Genomic DNA, 12,691 nt, shown 5'->3' with positions numbered 1-12,691 from the left:
AACACTTTGGGAAGCCAAGGCGGGTGGATCACCCGAGGTCAGGATTTCAAGAGCAGCCTGACCAACTTGGTGAAACCCTGTCTCTACTAAATATATAAAAATTTGCCGGGCATGGTGGAGGACACCTGTAATCCCAGCTACTTGGGAGACTGAGGCAGGAGAATCACTTGAACCCGGGAGGCAGAGGTTGCAGTGAGCCGAGATCACACCACTGCACTCCAGCCTGGGCAACAGAGCAAGACTCCATCTCAAAAAAAATAAAATAACCCATGCAGACTGACTGCCCATGGAAAAAATAAGAATAATCTACCAGGGACCTTCCTGGTAAAATCAAGATGGTCAGTGGATACAGTTATTCAATGTCTGACACATACGCTTAACCAATCAATGAAATTTGTATCACTACACATGATCAGCCACATGAAAGACTGTGAAACTAATGGGATTTTGACTCACTATATGTAGAACAATCCCCTGATCCACAAAACTTTTAATCCTAAATAGAAGTAATGAAATCCAAAAATAGAAATAGAATTTGTTATGATCAATCAACCCATACTCTTCTTTCTCCTTAATACTCCATATTATATTTAGTCATTTATAATTGAATTTTCCCAAGATTTAACAATTTTACACGTCTATGGTTTTCCAACTACTTTCCTTTCCTCTTTTTGGATATAAAGACATTTGTCTCTCTCTAGTCTTTATGGTTTGTCAAAGATTAACAACAGTGGCTCTGAGATCATCAGCCAGTTAACTCAGCATCCTGAAATGTAATTCATTTCACCCTTAAGAATTAAATTCATTTAAAAATGTTCACTATTACCATCTTGGGCTACAGTTTCCAGTTTTTAACTTGCTATATACTTTCTAGTTTGAAAACAATTATCCCTGCTGCTAATAATAATCTATATAATATTTATTTTTTGAAAGAGCTTTACAATTTCTCAAAAATCCTGCAAAATAGGTTAATATACCGCTATCCCATTGTATAGATAAGAAAACTGAAGCACAGAGAAATTAAAATTATTTGTCCAAGGTAAAGAGCTACAATGAACCAAAATCAATTGCAGTTTTGGGCTTTCTTTTTTTTTTTTTTTTTTTTTTTTTTTTTTGAGACCGAGTTTCGCTCTTTTTGCCCTTGCTGGGTGCAATGGCGCGATCATGGCTCACTGCAACCTCTGCCTCCTGAGTTCAAGCAATGCTCCTGTCTCAGCCTCCTGAGTTGCTGGGATTACAGGCATGCGCCACCACACCCGGCTAATTTTGTATTTTTAGTAGAGACGGGGTTTCTCCATGTTTGTCAGGCTGCCTTGAACTCCCGACTTCAGGTGATCCACCCACCTCAGACTCCCAAGTGCTGGGATTACAGTTGTGAGCCACCGCGTTTAACCCAAGGGCTCTTTTCATAAGGCCATGTGTATCTTTCATACAGAACTTCTCAGGATTGCACATAAAATTTTCTCTGCTAAAAACTGATTTTTTGATTAGCGGTTGACAGGAGTTAAGAAAGGTATAGGGGTGGAAGGGAAGTGGGGGTAGCTATAAAAGGACAACACAGTAGATCCTGTGGTGATGAAAATATTTGGTACCTTGACTGTATCAACATCAATATCCCGGTTGTAAAATTGTACTGTAATTTTGGAAGATATTGCCATTGGGGGAAACGAGGTAAATGAAACATCAGATCAATATTATTTAACTCTGTATAAATCTAGAATTATCTCAAGATAAAAAGTTCCATTCAAAATAATAAACAATTGGGGCCTACTTGAGGATAGAAGGTGGAAGGAGGGTGAGAATTAAAGAACTACCTATCAGGGGCCGGGCGCGGTGATTCATGCCTACAATGCCAGCACTTTGGGAGGCTGACGCAGGCGGATCACCTGAGGTTAGGAGTTTGAGACCAGCCTGGCCAACATGGTGAAACCCCATCTCTAACAAAAATACAAAAATTAGCTGGGTGTGGTGGCGGCTGCCTGTAATCCCAGCTACTCAGGAGGCTCAGGCAGGAGAATCGCTTGAACCTGGGGGGTGGAGGTTGCAGTGAGCTGGGATGGCGCCACTGCACTCCAGCCTGGGTGACTAGAGCGAAACTCCATCTCAAAAAAAAAAAAAAAAACACACTACCTATCAGGTACTATGCTTATTACCTGGATGACGAAATAATTTATACTACAAAACATGTAGTTTACCTATATAGCAAACCTGCACATGTACCCTGGAACCTAAAATAAAGGTTACAAATAAATAAATGATAAACAATTGATATTTCTTTTCTAAACCAATTTCATTTTTAAGAACCTTACCTAAAGTGAATAGGAAAGTTTGGGTAAATTAAAACAAAACAGGATCATGTATAGGAGCTCTGAAATCCAACACAGAAGTATTCAAATGTGGGATGTTTCCTCAATAAAAGCTCCAAAACAAGCCACGAAGATCCTTGAAAATAAAAAAGGAGCTCCCAGGATTCTTATTTCCTAGAGAAATGAAACCAGTCAAGACACTGTAGGAAACAAAATTGTTAAGTCATGAAAAGTCACCTCAAAAGGAAGTAGTAGAATAAAGTTAGAACCACCAAAGCTTTGCTTTCCTCAACACAATACACTTTACTGCAATCCTCAACTTAGAGAAAGATTATGTGTGTGTATGTCACCTTCAACCTGATATTCACACACATATTTCAAAAGCTTCCCCAAAAATGCCTTTTTAACTTTTTCCTTTCTTTTTTTTTTTTTTACTACTCACCAAGTGCCTGAAGCGTCAATCATTTCCTGCTTCTCCCAGCTGCAGGACTTGCAATTAGGAAAACATTCAGTCAGTGTCTAGAGCAGGTCTGGTTAGAAGGATGAGCTCATCCCTTTCAGTTGCACACCTGATCCTCAAGAAGCTGCCCCTCCTCCAGCAAGCAGATCTTTGTATGTTTAAAGTGACACCCACAGCCTGTACAACCACTCTGCCAGAGCCAAAGTCCTTCGTTATACATGCCTAGTGCCATGGAATCACTTCCTGGTCTAGCCACCTCACACAGCCACTGAACGCAGGTGGCAGTGGCAACAGCTGCTGCTGCTGCTACTATGGCTTCGTTATAGAAGGACTTCATTTTCAGCTATTATGGAGGTCAAGTCCTTCACCACTGCCCTAGAAACACTGCAGTTTATTTCAACAGCCCCTTGTCCACAGTCAGATCTTACCAGAATCACGCCTTCTTTCAAAACTTACAGCCATTTTTCTGAACCAAAAACGTAGCACCTCAACATTGCCTTATTCCATTTGCCCTGTCTAAAAGTTAAATTAGCCAAGGCAGCTAAATGTACTGTATTTAGAGCTAAAATGTTCCCAACTCAAGTTTGCCCTCAGTTCCACTACCTCTAAGAAAACATTTACTTTGCCATAGCAGTCTATTTATTGGTATACAGTAATCCTAACACAGAGATATCTAAACTTCACTTCATATCAAAATAGTATAATAGCCAGGCATGGTGGCTCATGCCTGTAATCCCAGCACTTTGGGAGGCCAAGGTGGGTGGATCATGAGGTCAGGAGATCGAGACCATTCTGGCTAACACTGTGAAACCCTGTCTCTACTAAAAATACAAAAAAATTAGCCAGGTGTGGTGGTGGGCACCTATAGTCCAGCTACTCGGGAGGCTGAGGCAGGAGAATGGCATGAACCCGGGAGGCGGAGCTTGCAGTGAGCTGAGATCACGCCACTGCACTCCAGCCTGGGTGACAGAGCGAGACTCCGTTTCAAAAAAGAAAAAAAAATAGTATAATAGTGGCCAGGCATGGTGGCTCACGCCTGTAATCCCAGCACTTTGGGAGGCTGAGGTGGGTGGATCACCTGAGGTCAGGAGTTCAAGACCAGCCTGACCAAGGTGAAAACCTGTCTCTAACAAAAATACAAAAATTAGCCAGGCGTGGTGGTGTGCGCCTGTAGTCTCAGCTACTTGGGAGAGTGAGAAAGGAGAATTGCTCAAACCCAGGAGGTGGAGGTTGCAGTGCGCTGAGATCGCACCACTGCGCTCCAGCCTGGGTGACAGAATAAGACTCTGTCACAAAAAAAAAAAAAGAGAGAGAGAGAGAAAATAGTATAATAGTGGTACAGGGCTGGGCGCGGTGGCTCAAGCCTGTAATCCCAGCACTTTGGGAGGCCGAGACGGGTGGATCACAAGGTCAGGAGATCGAGACCATCGTGGCTAACATGGTGAAACCCCGTCTCTACTAAAAAATGCAAAAAAAAAAAAAAAAAAAAACTAGCCAGGCGAGGTGGTGGGCGCCTGTAGTCCCAGCTACTCAGGAGGCTGAGGCCGGAGAATGCCGTGAACCCGGGAGGCGGAGCTTGCAGTGAGCTGAGATCCGGCCACTGCACTCCAGCCTGGGCGACAGAGCAAGACTCCGTCTCAAAAAAAAAAAATAGTGGTACAAAATATCTTCAATCACAAGTACATGGGTTCCAAATAGTCATTCAACAAACATTCCTGTATACCTATTATGTGCAAGTATCTCTGATAGGGTGCTGAACTGGGCTTTGGACAACAGCATCACAAAAATTTAAGAAAGAACTCATCCCACCTTAGCCTTCCCCAGGATCTTTGCAGAATTTTTACTTCAGTCATGACAAGAGGCTGTCTAAGGAGTATAAACTAGTCAGAGAAAAATCAAATTCATTAGTGGTTACCTTTGGTGAGGGGTCTTGTAATCAATAAAGGGAAACTCGGGAGCAAACTAATTTACTAATATTTAATTTGATAGTGGTTATAAAAACGTTTACTGTATTATTCTTTTAAATGTCTTACAAAATATATAATAAAATTTTTAAAAACCAGAACTGTGAATCAAAGGAAAAGAGAGAGGACAACCCATGAGATGGGAGAAGATATTTGTAAATCATTACTCTGATAAGGAGTTAATATCCACAATATATAAAGAACTCCTGCCATGTGTGGTGGCTCACACCTGTAATGCCAGCACTTTGGGTGGCCAAGGTGGGCAGATCATTTGAGGCCAGGAGCTTGAGACCAGCTTGGCCAACATGGCAAAACCCCATCTCTACTAAACCTGTCTCTACTAAGCCCTGGTCTCTACTAAAAATGCAAAAAAATTAATCAGGTGTGGTGGTGCACACCTGTAATGCCAGCTACTTGGGAAGCCGAGGCAGGAGAATCACTGGAACCTGGGAGGCAGAGGTGGCAGTGAGCCGAGATCATGCCACTCAACCCCAGCCTGGGTGACAGAGTAAGACCCTGTCTCAAAAACAAAAACAACAAAAAAACTCCTACAACTCAACAACAACAATACACAATTATAAAATAAACAAAGAACTTGAACAGACATTTCTCCAAAGAAGATACACCAATGGCCAATGAACACAGGAAAAGACACTCAAGATCACTAATCATTAGGGAAAATAAAACCACAGTGAGATATCACCTCATACTTATTAGGATGGCTACTATTAAAAAAAAAAAAAAACGGTGGCCAGGCACAGTGGCTCACGCCTATAATCCCAGCACTTTGGAAGGCTGAGGGGGGCAGATCATGAGCTCAGGAGTTCGAGACCAGCCTGGCCAATGTGGTGAAACCCCGTCTGTACTAAAAATATACAAATTAGCCAGGTGTGGTGTTGCGCACCTGTAGTCCCAGCTACTTGGGAGGCTGAGGTAGAAGAATCGCTTGAACCCAGGAAGCGGAGGTTGCAGTGAGCCGAGATCACACCACTGACTGCAGCCTGGGCGACAGAGCAAGACTCCATCTCAAAAACACACACACATACACACACAAAAAACAAAAACAAACAAAAAAAACAGTGTTGGCAAGGACGTGGAGAAATTAGTAACCTTGTGCACAATGGTAAGAATGTGAAATGGTAAATAGCCAGTATGAAAAATAGTATGATAGTTCTTCAAAATTAAAATAAAATTACATATGATCCAGCAATTCTACTTTTGGTTACATATCCAAAAGAATTGAAAGTATGCTCTCAAAGAGCTAACTCGCCAGGCACATTGGCTCACACCAGTAATCCCAGCATTTTGGGAGGCTGACGCAGGAGGATTGTTTGATCTCAGGAGTTTGAGACAAGGCTGGGCAACATAGTTAGACTCCAGCTCCACAAATTTTTTTTTTTTTTTTGAGATAAGAGTCTCACACTGTTGCCCAGACTACAGTGCAGTGGTGCAATGTTGGCTCACTGCAAGCTCCACCTCCCTGGTTCATGCCATTCTCCTGCCTCAGCCTCCCAAGTAGCTGGTATGTCCAGAGTTGGTTCCTTCCAGTGGGTTCTTGGTCTCGCTGACTTCAAGAATGAAGCCACAGATCTTCACGGTGTTACAGCTCTTAAAAGTGGCATGGACCCAAAGAGTGAGCAGCTGCAAGATTTATTGTGAAGAGCGAAAGAACAACGCTTCCACAGCATGGAAGGGGACCCAAGTGGGTTGCCACTGCTGGCTGGGGTGGCCAGCTTTTATTCCCTTATTTGTCTCTGCCCACGTCCTGCTGATTGGTCCATTTTACAGAGTGCTGATTGGTCCATTTTTACAGAGTGTTGACATTTTACAATCCTTTAGCTAGACACAGAGTGCTGATTGGTGCATTTTTACAGAGTGCTGATTGGTGCATTTACAATCCTTCAGCTAAACACAGAGTGCTGATTGCTGTGTTTACAATCCTCTAGCTAGACAGAAAAGTTCTCCAAGTCCCCACTCAACCCAGGAGGTCCAGCTGGCTTCACAACTCACTGGGACTACCGGCGCCCACCACCACACCTGGCTAATTTTTTGTATTTTTAGTAGAGATGGGGTTTCACCATGTTAGCCAGGATGGTCTCGATCTCCTGACCTCATGATCCACCCACCTTGGCCTCCCAAAGTGCTGGGATTACAGGTGTGAGCCACCACACCTGGCCAATTTTTTTTTTAATTAGTGGATGTGGTGGCGTGTGCCTGTAGTCCCAGCTACTTGGGAAACTGAGGTGAGAGGACCACTTGGGCCCAGATGATCAAGACTGCAGTGAGTCATGATTATGCCACTGCATTCCAGCCTGGACAACAGAGCAAGATTCTATCTCAAAAAATAAATAAAGAGATAACTGTATACCCATGTTCATAGCAGCATTATTCACAATAGACAACAGGTAGGAGCCACCTAAGAGAACGGGTAAGCAAATGTAGTACATACATATAACTGATTCAGCCTTAAAAAGGAAGGAAAATCTGACACATGCTACAACACAGATGAACTTGAGGACATTTTAGTAACTGAAATAAGCCAGTCACAAAAGGACAAACACTCAATGACTCCATTATATGAGTCATGAAGAATAGTCAAATTCACTGAAACAGAAAGTTGGATGGTGGTGGCTAGGCACTTTGGGGAAGGAGGAATGGGGGGCTTGTTTAATGGATTTAGAGTCTCAGTTTAATGGATTTGGAGATGAAACAGGGTGGCCAGGTGTGGTGGCACACACCTGTAATCCCAGCATTTTTGGAGGCCAAGATGGGCGGATCACCCAACATCAGGAGTTCAAGACCAGCCTAGCCAACATGGTGAAACCCTGTCTTTACTAAAAATACAAAAATTAGCCAGGCGTGGTGGTACAGGACTGTAATTCCAGCCACTCGGCAGGGTGAGGTAGGAGAATCCCTTGAACCCAGGAGGCAGAGGTTGCAGTGAGCTGAGATCACCCCACCGTACTCCAGCCTGGGCGGCAAAGTGAGGATGTCTCAAAAAAAAAAACAGATGAGACACAGTGCTGGAGAGTGGTTGCACAACAATGTGAACGTATGCAACACTATTGAACTGTACACTTAAAATGGTTAAGATGATAAATATTATGTTATTTTACCATGATTAAAAAAAAAAGTAAAGAGAACTAATCAAAACACAAAGTGGGGTGTGATGCTGCTCACCTGTAGTCCCAGCCAATCAGGAGGCTGAGGTGGGAAGGAATTACTTGAGCCTAGGAGTTGAGTACAGCCTGGGCAACATAGGAAGAGCCCATCTCTTAGTCTGATCAGTATTAAGGTGTTGAGTGACAAACACTCTACATTCAAATTCAAATAAACAATCTGCTGCTTTTCTCATTTCAAAAAACAATTCAAGCCTTACTGGTGATATTTGTTGAAAAGGACTAATAGGCGCCAGGTGCAGGGGCTCACGCCTGTAATCCCAGCACTTTAGGAGGCTGAGGCAAGCGGATCACGAGGTCAGGAGATTGAGACCATCCTGGTCAACACGGTGAAACCCCATCTCTACTAAAAATACAAAAAAATTAGCCAGGCGTGGTGGCGGGCACCTGTAGTCCCAGCTATTCGGGAGGCTGAGGCAGGAGAATGGTGTGAACCCGGGAGGCAGAGCTTGCAGTGAGCCAAGATCGCGCCACTGCACTCCAGCCTGGGCAACAGAGCAAGACTCCATCTCAAAATAAATAAGAAAAGGACTAATAGACATCAAATTCATTACTCCTAACTGAACAGTTTCATACAACTGAAAAACCTAATATATTCAGGGCAGCTAATATATTTCTAAAGGCAGGAATTAGAAAGTAAATATTGACCAGACACAGTGGCTCATGCCTGTAATCCCAGCACTTTGGGAGGCCAAGGCAGGAGGATAGCTTGAGCCCAAGAGTTTGTGACCAGCCTGGGCAACATGGTGAAACCCCATCTCTACAAAAAATACAAAAATTAGCCAGGTGTGGTGGCATGCACCTGTAGTCCCAACTACTCAGGAGGACCACTTGAGTCCAGGAGGTGGAGGCTGCAGTGAGCCATAATCCCGCCATTGCACTCCAGCTTGGGGAACGGTGAGACACGGTTTCCACAAAAAGTAAATATCATTACTAGAGTTTGCTTAAAAAAAAAAAAAAAGAAAGAAAAAAAAAAAAAAGACTTAGCCTAAAGAACATAGCTTCCAAATACTAAAGATGGTAGCTTAGAAATAAAATAGTCATTAATAATTTGTTATATTCTATACAAAGTTTGAAGTCTGCATTAAGTTATTAAGGGCCCCATTCCTGAGGCTTATTATTCAAAAGGGTGGAAGTAAAAAAACTTCAATTTTAAAAACTAAGAAGTAGGCCAGGTGCTGTGGCTCATACCTGTAATCCCAGCATTTTGGGAGCCCAAGGAGGATGGAGAGCCTGAGCTCAGGAGTTCAAGATCACCCTGGCTAACATGGTAAAACCCTGTATCCACTAAAAATGCAAAAAGTTTCCCGGGGATGGTGGCATATGCTGTAATCCCAGCTGCATGGGAGGCTGAGGCACGAGAATTACTTGAACCCAGGAGACGGAGGTTGCAGTGAGCCGAGATCATGCCACTGCACCCCAGCCTGGGAGACAGAGCAAGATTCCATCTCAGAAAAAAAAAAAAAAAAACCTAAGAAGTAATCCTTCAGAGGAAGAAATATGCTTAACTGAGTGGTAAGGATTAAATGAGTTGCTGTGTGCGAAGTGTTAAGCCTAGCTCCTGCCACACGGTATTGCTCAACAAAAGTTATTCAGACTTGGCCGGGTGCGGTGGCTCACACCTGTAATCCCAGCACTTTGGGAGGCCGAGGCGGGTGGATTATGAAGTCAGGAGTTCAAGACCAGCCTGGGCAATATGGTGAAACCCTGTCTCTACCAAAAATACAAAAATTAGCCGGACGTGGTGGCTGGCACATGCCTGTAGTCCCAGCTACTCCCGGGGCTGAGGGAGAAGAATCGCTTGAACCCAGGAGGCAGAGGTTGCAGTGAGCTGAGTTCATGCCACTGCATTCCAGCCTGGGCAACAGAGCGAGATTCCATCTCAAAAAAATCAAACAAACAAAAAGAAACAGTTATTCAGATTTTCTCCATTGTCTCATTTCCCTACATTTCCCTCTTATTTTTTTTTTTCTTTTTTTTTTGAGACGGAGTCTCTGCCGCCCGGGCTGGAGTGCAGTGGCCGGATCTCAGCTCACTGCAAGCTCCGCCTCCCGGGTTCACGCCATTCTCCTGCCTCAGCCTCCCGAGTAGCTGGGACTACAGGCGCCCGCCACCTCGCCCGGCTAGTTTTTTGTATTTTTTAGTAGAGACGGGGTTTCACTGTGTTAGCCAGGATGGTCTCGATCTCCTGACCTCGTGATCCGCCCGTCTTGGCCTCCCAAAGTGCTGGGATTACAGGCTTGAGCCACCGCGCCCGGCCACATTTCCCTCTTACAATACCAACATAACCAAAATGAGTTTGACTGTTTTTAACACAAACATGAACAATATTTGAAATAACTGTATACACTTAAAAAGTAATTTTATAATCACTATCTTTTAAAACTTAAAACAGTTCAAGGAAAGGAAAAAGAAAACTGAAATTTAGAGTCCCTATAACATTATGGCTACTGTGCTAAGAACTAACATCTATCACTTCATTTAATTTGTTCAGGTAGGTTATTATTATCCTAATCTCACAGATAAGGGAAGTGAGGTTCAAAAATATTGAGTAATTTGGCCAGGCTTGGTGGCTCATGCCTGTAATCCCAGCACTTTGGAAGGCCGAGGCAGGCGGATCATTTGAGCCCAGGAGTTCGAGACCAGCCTAGCAAACATGATGAAACCCAGTCTCTACTAAAAATATAAAAAATTAGCAGGGCATGCTAGCGTGTGTCTGTAGTCCCAGCTACACAGGAGGCTGAGGTGGAAGGATCACTTGAACCGGGGAGGTGGAGATGGCAGTGAGCCAAGATTGTGGCACTGCACTCCAGCTGGGAGGGCCAAGTGAGACTTCTGTCTCAAAAAATAAGTAAAATTTATATGGAAAGGCATAGGCCCCAGGAATATGTATTATAGATATCAGTAAGTACTCTAAAACACTGAGGTGTCTAAAGCTTAATTTGGTAATTATGAAGTTTCTTATATCAAGTCTGTAAAATAAGCTTGATGTTTCCTTAGACCTAGGGGGCATCAGGAAAGGTGAAAATCCAATACTAAAATGATATTGCCTCTCCCTGGTGTTCCACTAACACTGAAGAAACACACAGAATTCCCATCTGTTCATAAATACCCTTCTGATCTTCAATGACCATGAGTAAAGATAAATAAGGAGTTGAAAGAAATGGCAAAAAAGAACCAAAGAACTTATCTTATTTTGGCACTATACAGCTCTGACTGGGGTCAACATCCAAGACAGGATGTACCACCAAAGGAAATGGATCTGCACAGAGAAATAAAAGCTGAGCCCAGGTCAGAAATGAAACAATGGCACACAAATAAGTTCTGTTTCCACAGAGAATGCATTTTTCTTTTTTTTTTTTTTTTTTTTGAGACGGAGTCTCGCTCTGTCGCCCAGCCCAGGCTGGAGTGCAGTGGCGCGATCTCGGCTCACTGCAAGCTCCGCCTCCCGGGTTCACGCCATTCTCCTGCCTCAGCCTCCCGAGTAGCTGGGACTACAGGTGCCCACAACCGCGCCTGGCTAATTTTTTGTATTTTTAGTAGAGACGGGGTTTCACCGTGGTCTCGATCTCCTGACCTTGTGATCCACCCGCCTCGGCCTCCCAAAGTGCTGGGATTACAGGCGTGAGCCACCGCGCCCGGCCGAGAATGCATTTTTCTATATAAACTTTACCACGAGGCCGGGTGCGGTGGCTCACGCCTGTAATCCCAGTACTTTGGGAGGCCGAGGTGGGCGAATCACTTGAGGTCAGGAGTTCAAAATCAGCCTGGCCAACATGGTGAAACCCTGTCTTTACTTAAAATACAAAAATTGCCGGGCACGGTGGCTCCTGTCTGTAATCCCAGGACTTTGGGAGCCAGAGGTGGGCGGATCACGAGGTCAGGAGATCAAGACCATCCTGGCCAACACGGTGAAACCCCATCTCTACTAAAAATACAAAAATTAGCTGGGCATGGTGGCAGGCACCTATAATCCCAGCTACTCAGGAGGCTGAGGAAGGAGAAGCACTTGAGCCTGGGAAGCGGAGGTTGCAGTGAGCCGAGATCGCACCACTGCACTCCAGCCTCGCTACAGAGCGAGACTCTGTCACAAAAAAAAAAAAAAAATTAGCAGGGTGTTGTGGCATGTGCCTGTAATCCCAGCTATTCAGGAGGCTAAAGCAGGAGAACTGCTTAAACCTGGGAAGTGGAGGTTGCAGTGAGCCAAAATCATGCTACTGTACTTCAGCCTTGCTGATAGAGCAAGACCCTGTCTCCAAAAAAAAAAAAAAAAAAAAAAAAAGTAGCTAGGTGTGGTGGCACACGCTTGTAATCCCAGCTACTCAGGAGGCTGAGGCATGAGAATTGCTTTAACCCGGGAGGCAGAGGCTGCAGTGAGCTGAGATCGCACCACTGCACTCCAGCCTGGGTGACAGAACAAGGCTCTGCCTCAAATAAAAAAATAAAAATAAAAAAACTTTACTGTGAAACTACATTATCTATAAGATGTTTCTTCAGAAATTTCTTCTCAGGAGAAAATTAAAAATTTTTCTTCTAAGACTTAATAATTGTCACTCACTTCCTGCCAGCTTTATATCAGAAACTTTTAGCCAGGCACAGTGGCTCACACCTGTACTGTAATCCCAGCATTTTGGGAGGCTGAGGTGGGCGGATCACTCCAGGTCAGGAGTTCAAGACCAGCCTGGCCAACATGGTGAAACCCCAACTGTACTAAAATTACAAAAATTAGCTGGACATGGTGGCAGACACCTGTAGTCCCAGCTACCTGGGAGGATGAAGTGG

General features: G+C 44.0%; 3 protein-coding genes across 20 annotated transcripts in view; 2 read left to right on the top strand and 1 right to left on the bottom strand.

Annotated features, from left to right (window-relative positions):
- CHCHD1 (coiled-coil-helix-coiled-coil-helix domain containing 1) overlaps positions 1-12,691 on the top strand; it is a 191,658-nt gene that overhangs the window by 86,835 nt on the left and 92,132 nt on the right. The gene's annotated exons all lie outside the window — the stretch shown is intronic.
- FAM149B1 (family with sequence similarity 149 member B1) overlaps positions 1-12,691 on the top strand; it is a 519,129-nt gene that overhangs the window by 440,739 nt on the left and 65,699 nt on the right. The window lies entirely within an intron of this gene.
- Positions 1-12,691, bottom strand: part of USP54 (ubiquitin specific peptidase 54) — a 118,489-nt gene that overhangs the window by 89,873 nt on the left and 15,925 nt on the right. Inside the window, exon 1 of one of the 18 annotated variants that reach the window (XM_050803346.1) lies at positions 2,749-4,772. The exons of the other annotated variants lie outside the window; for them this stretch is intronic. The gene's annotated coding sequence lies outside the window, so the exon portion shown is untranslated. Of the gene's footprint in view, positions 1-2,748; positions 4,773-12,691 lie in introns of those variants that run through there. 18 annotated transcript variants of the gene reach the window in all.

This window comes from Macaca thibetana, chromosome 9 (assembly GCF_024542745.1).
Source record: "Macaca thibetana thibetana isolate TM-01 chromosome 9, ASM2454274v1, whole genome shotgun sequence".
Taxonomy (NCBI): Eukaryota; Metazoa; Chordata; class Mammalia; order Primates; family Cercopithecidae; genus Macaca; species Macaca thibetana.
Note: the sequence above shows the minus strand (reverse complement) of the source record. Positions and strands in the feature narration are given on the sequence as shown.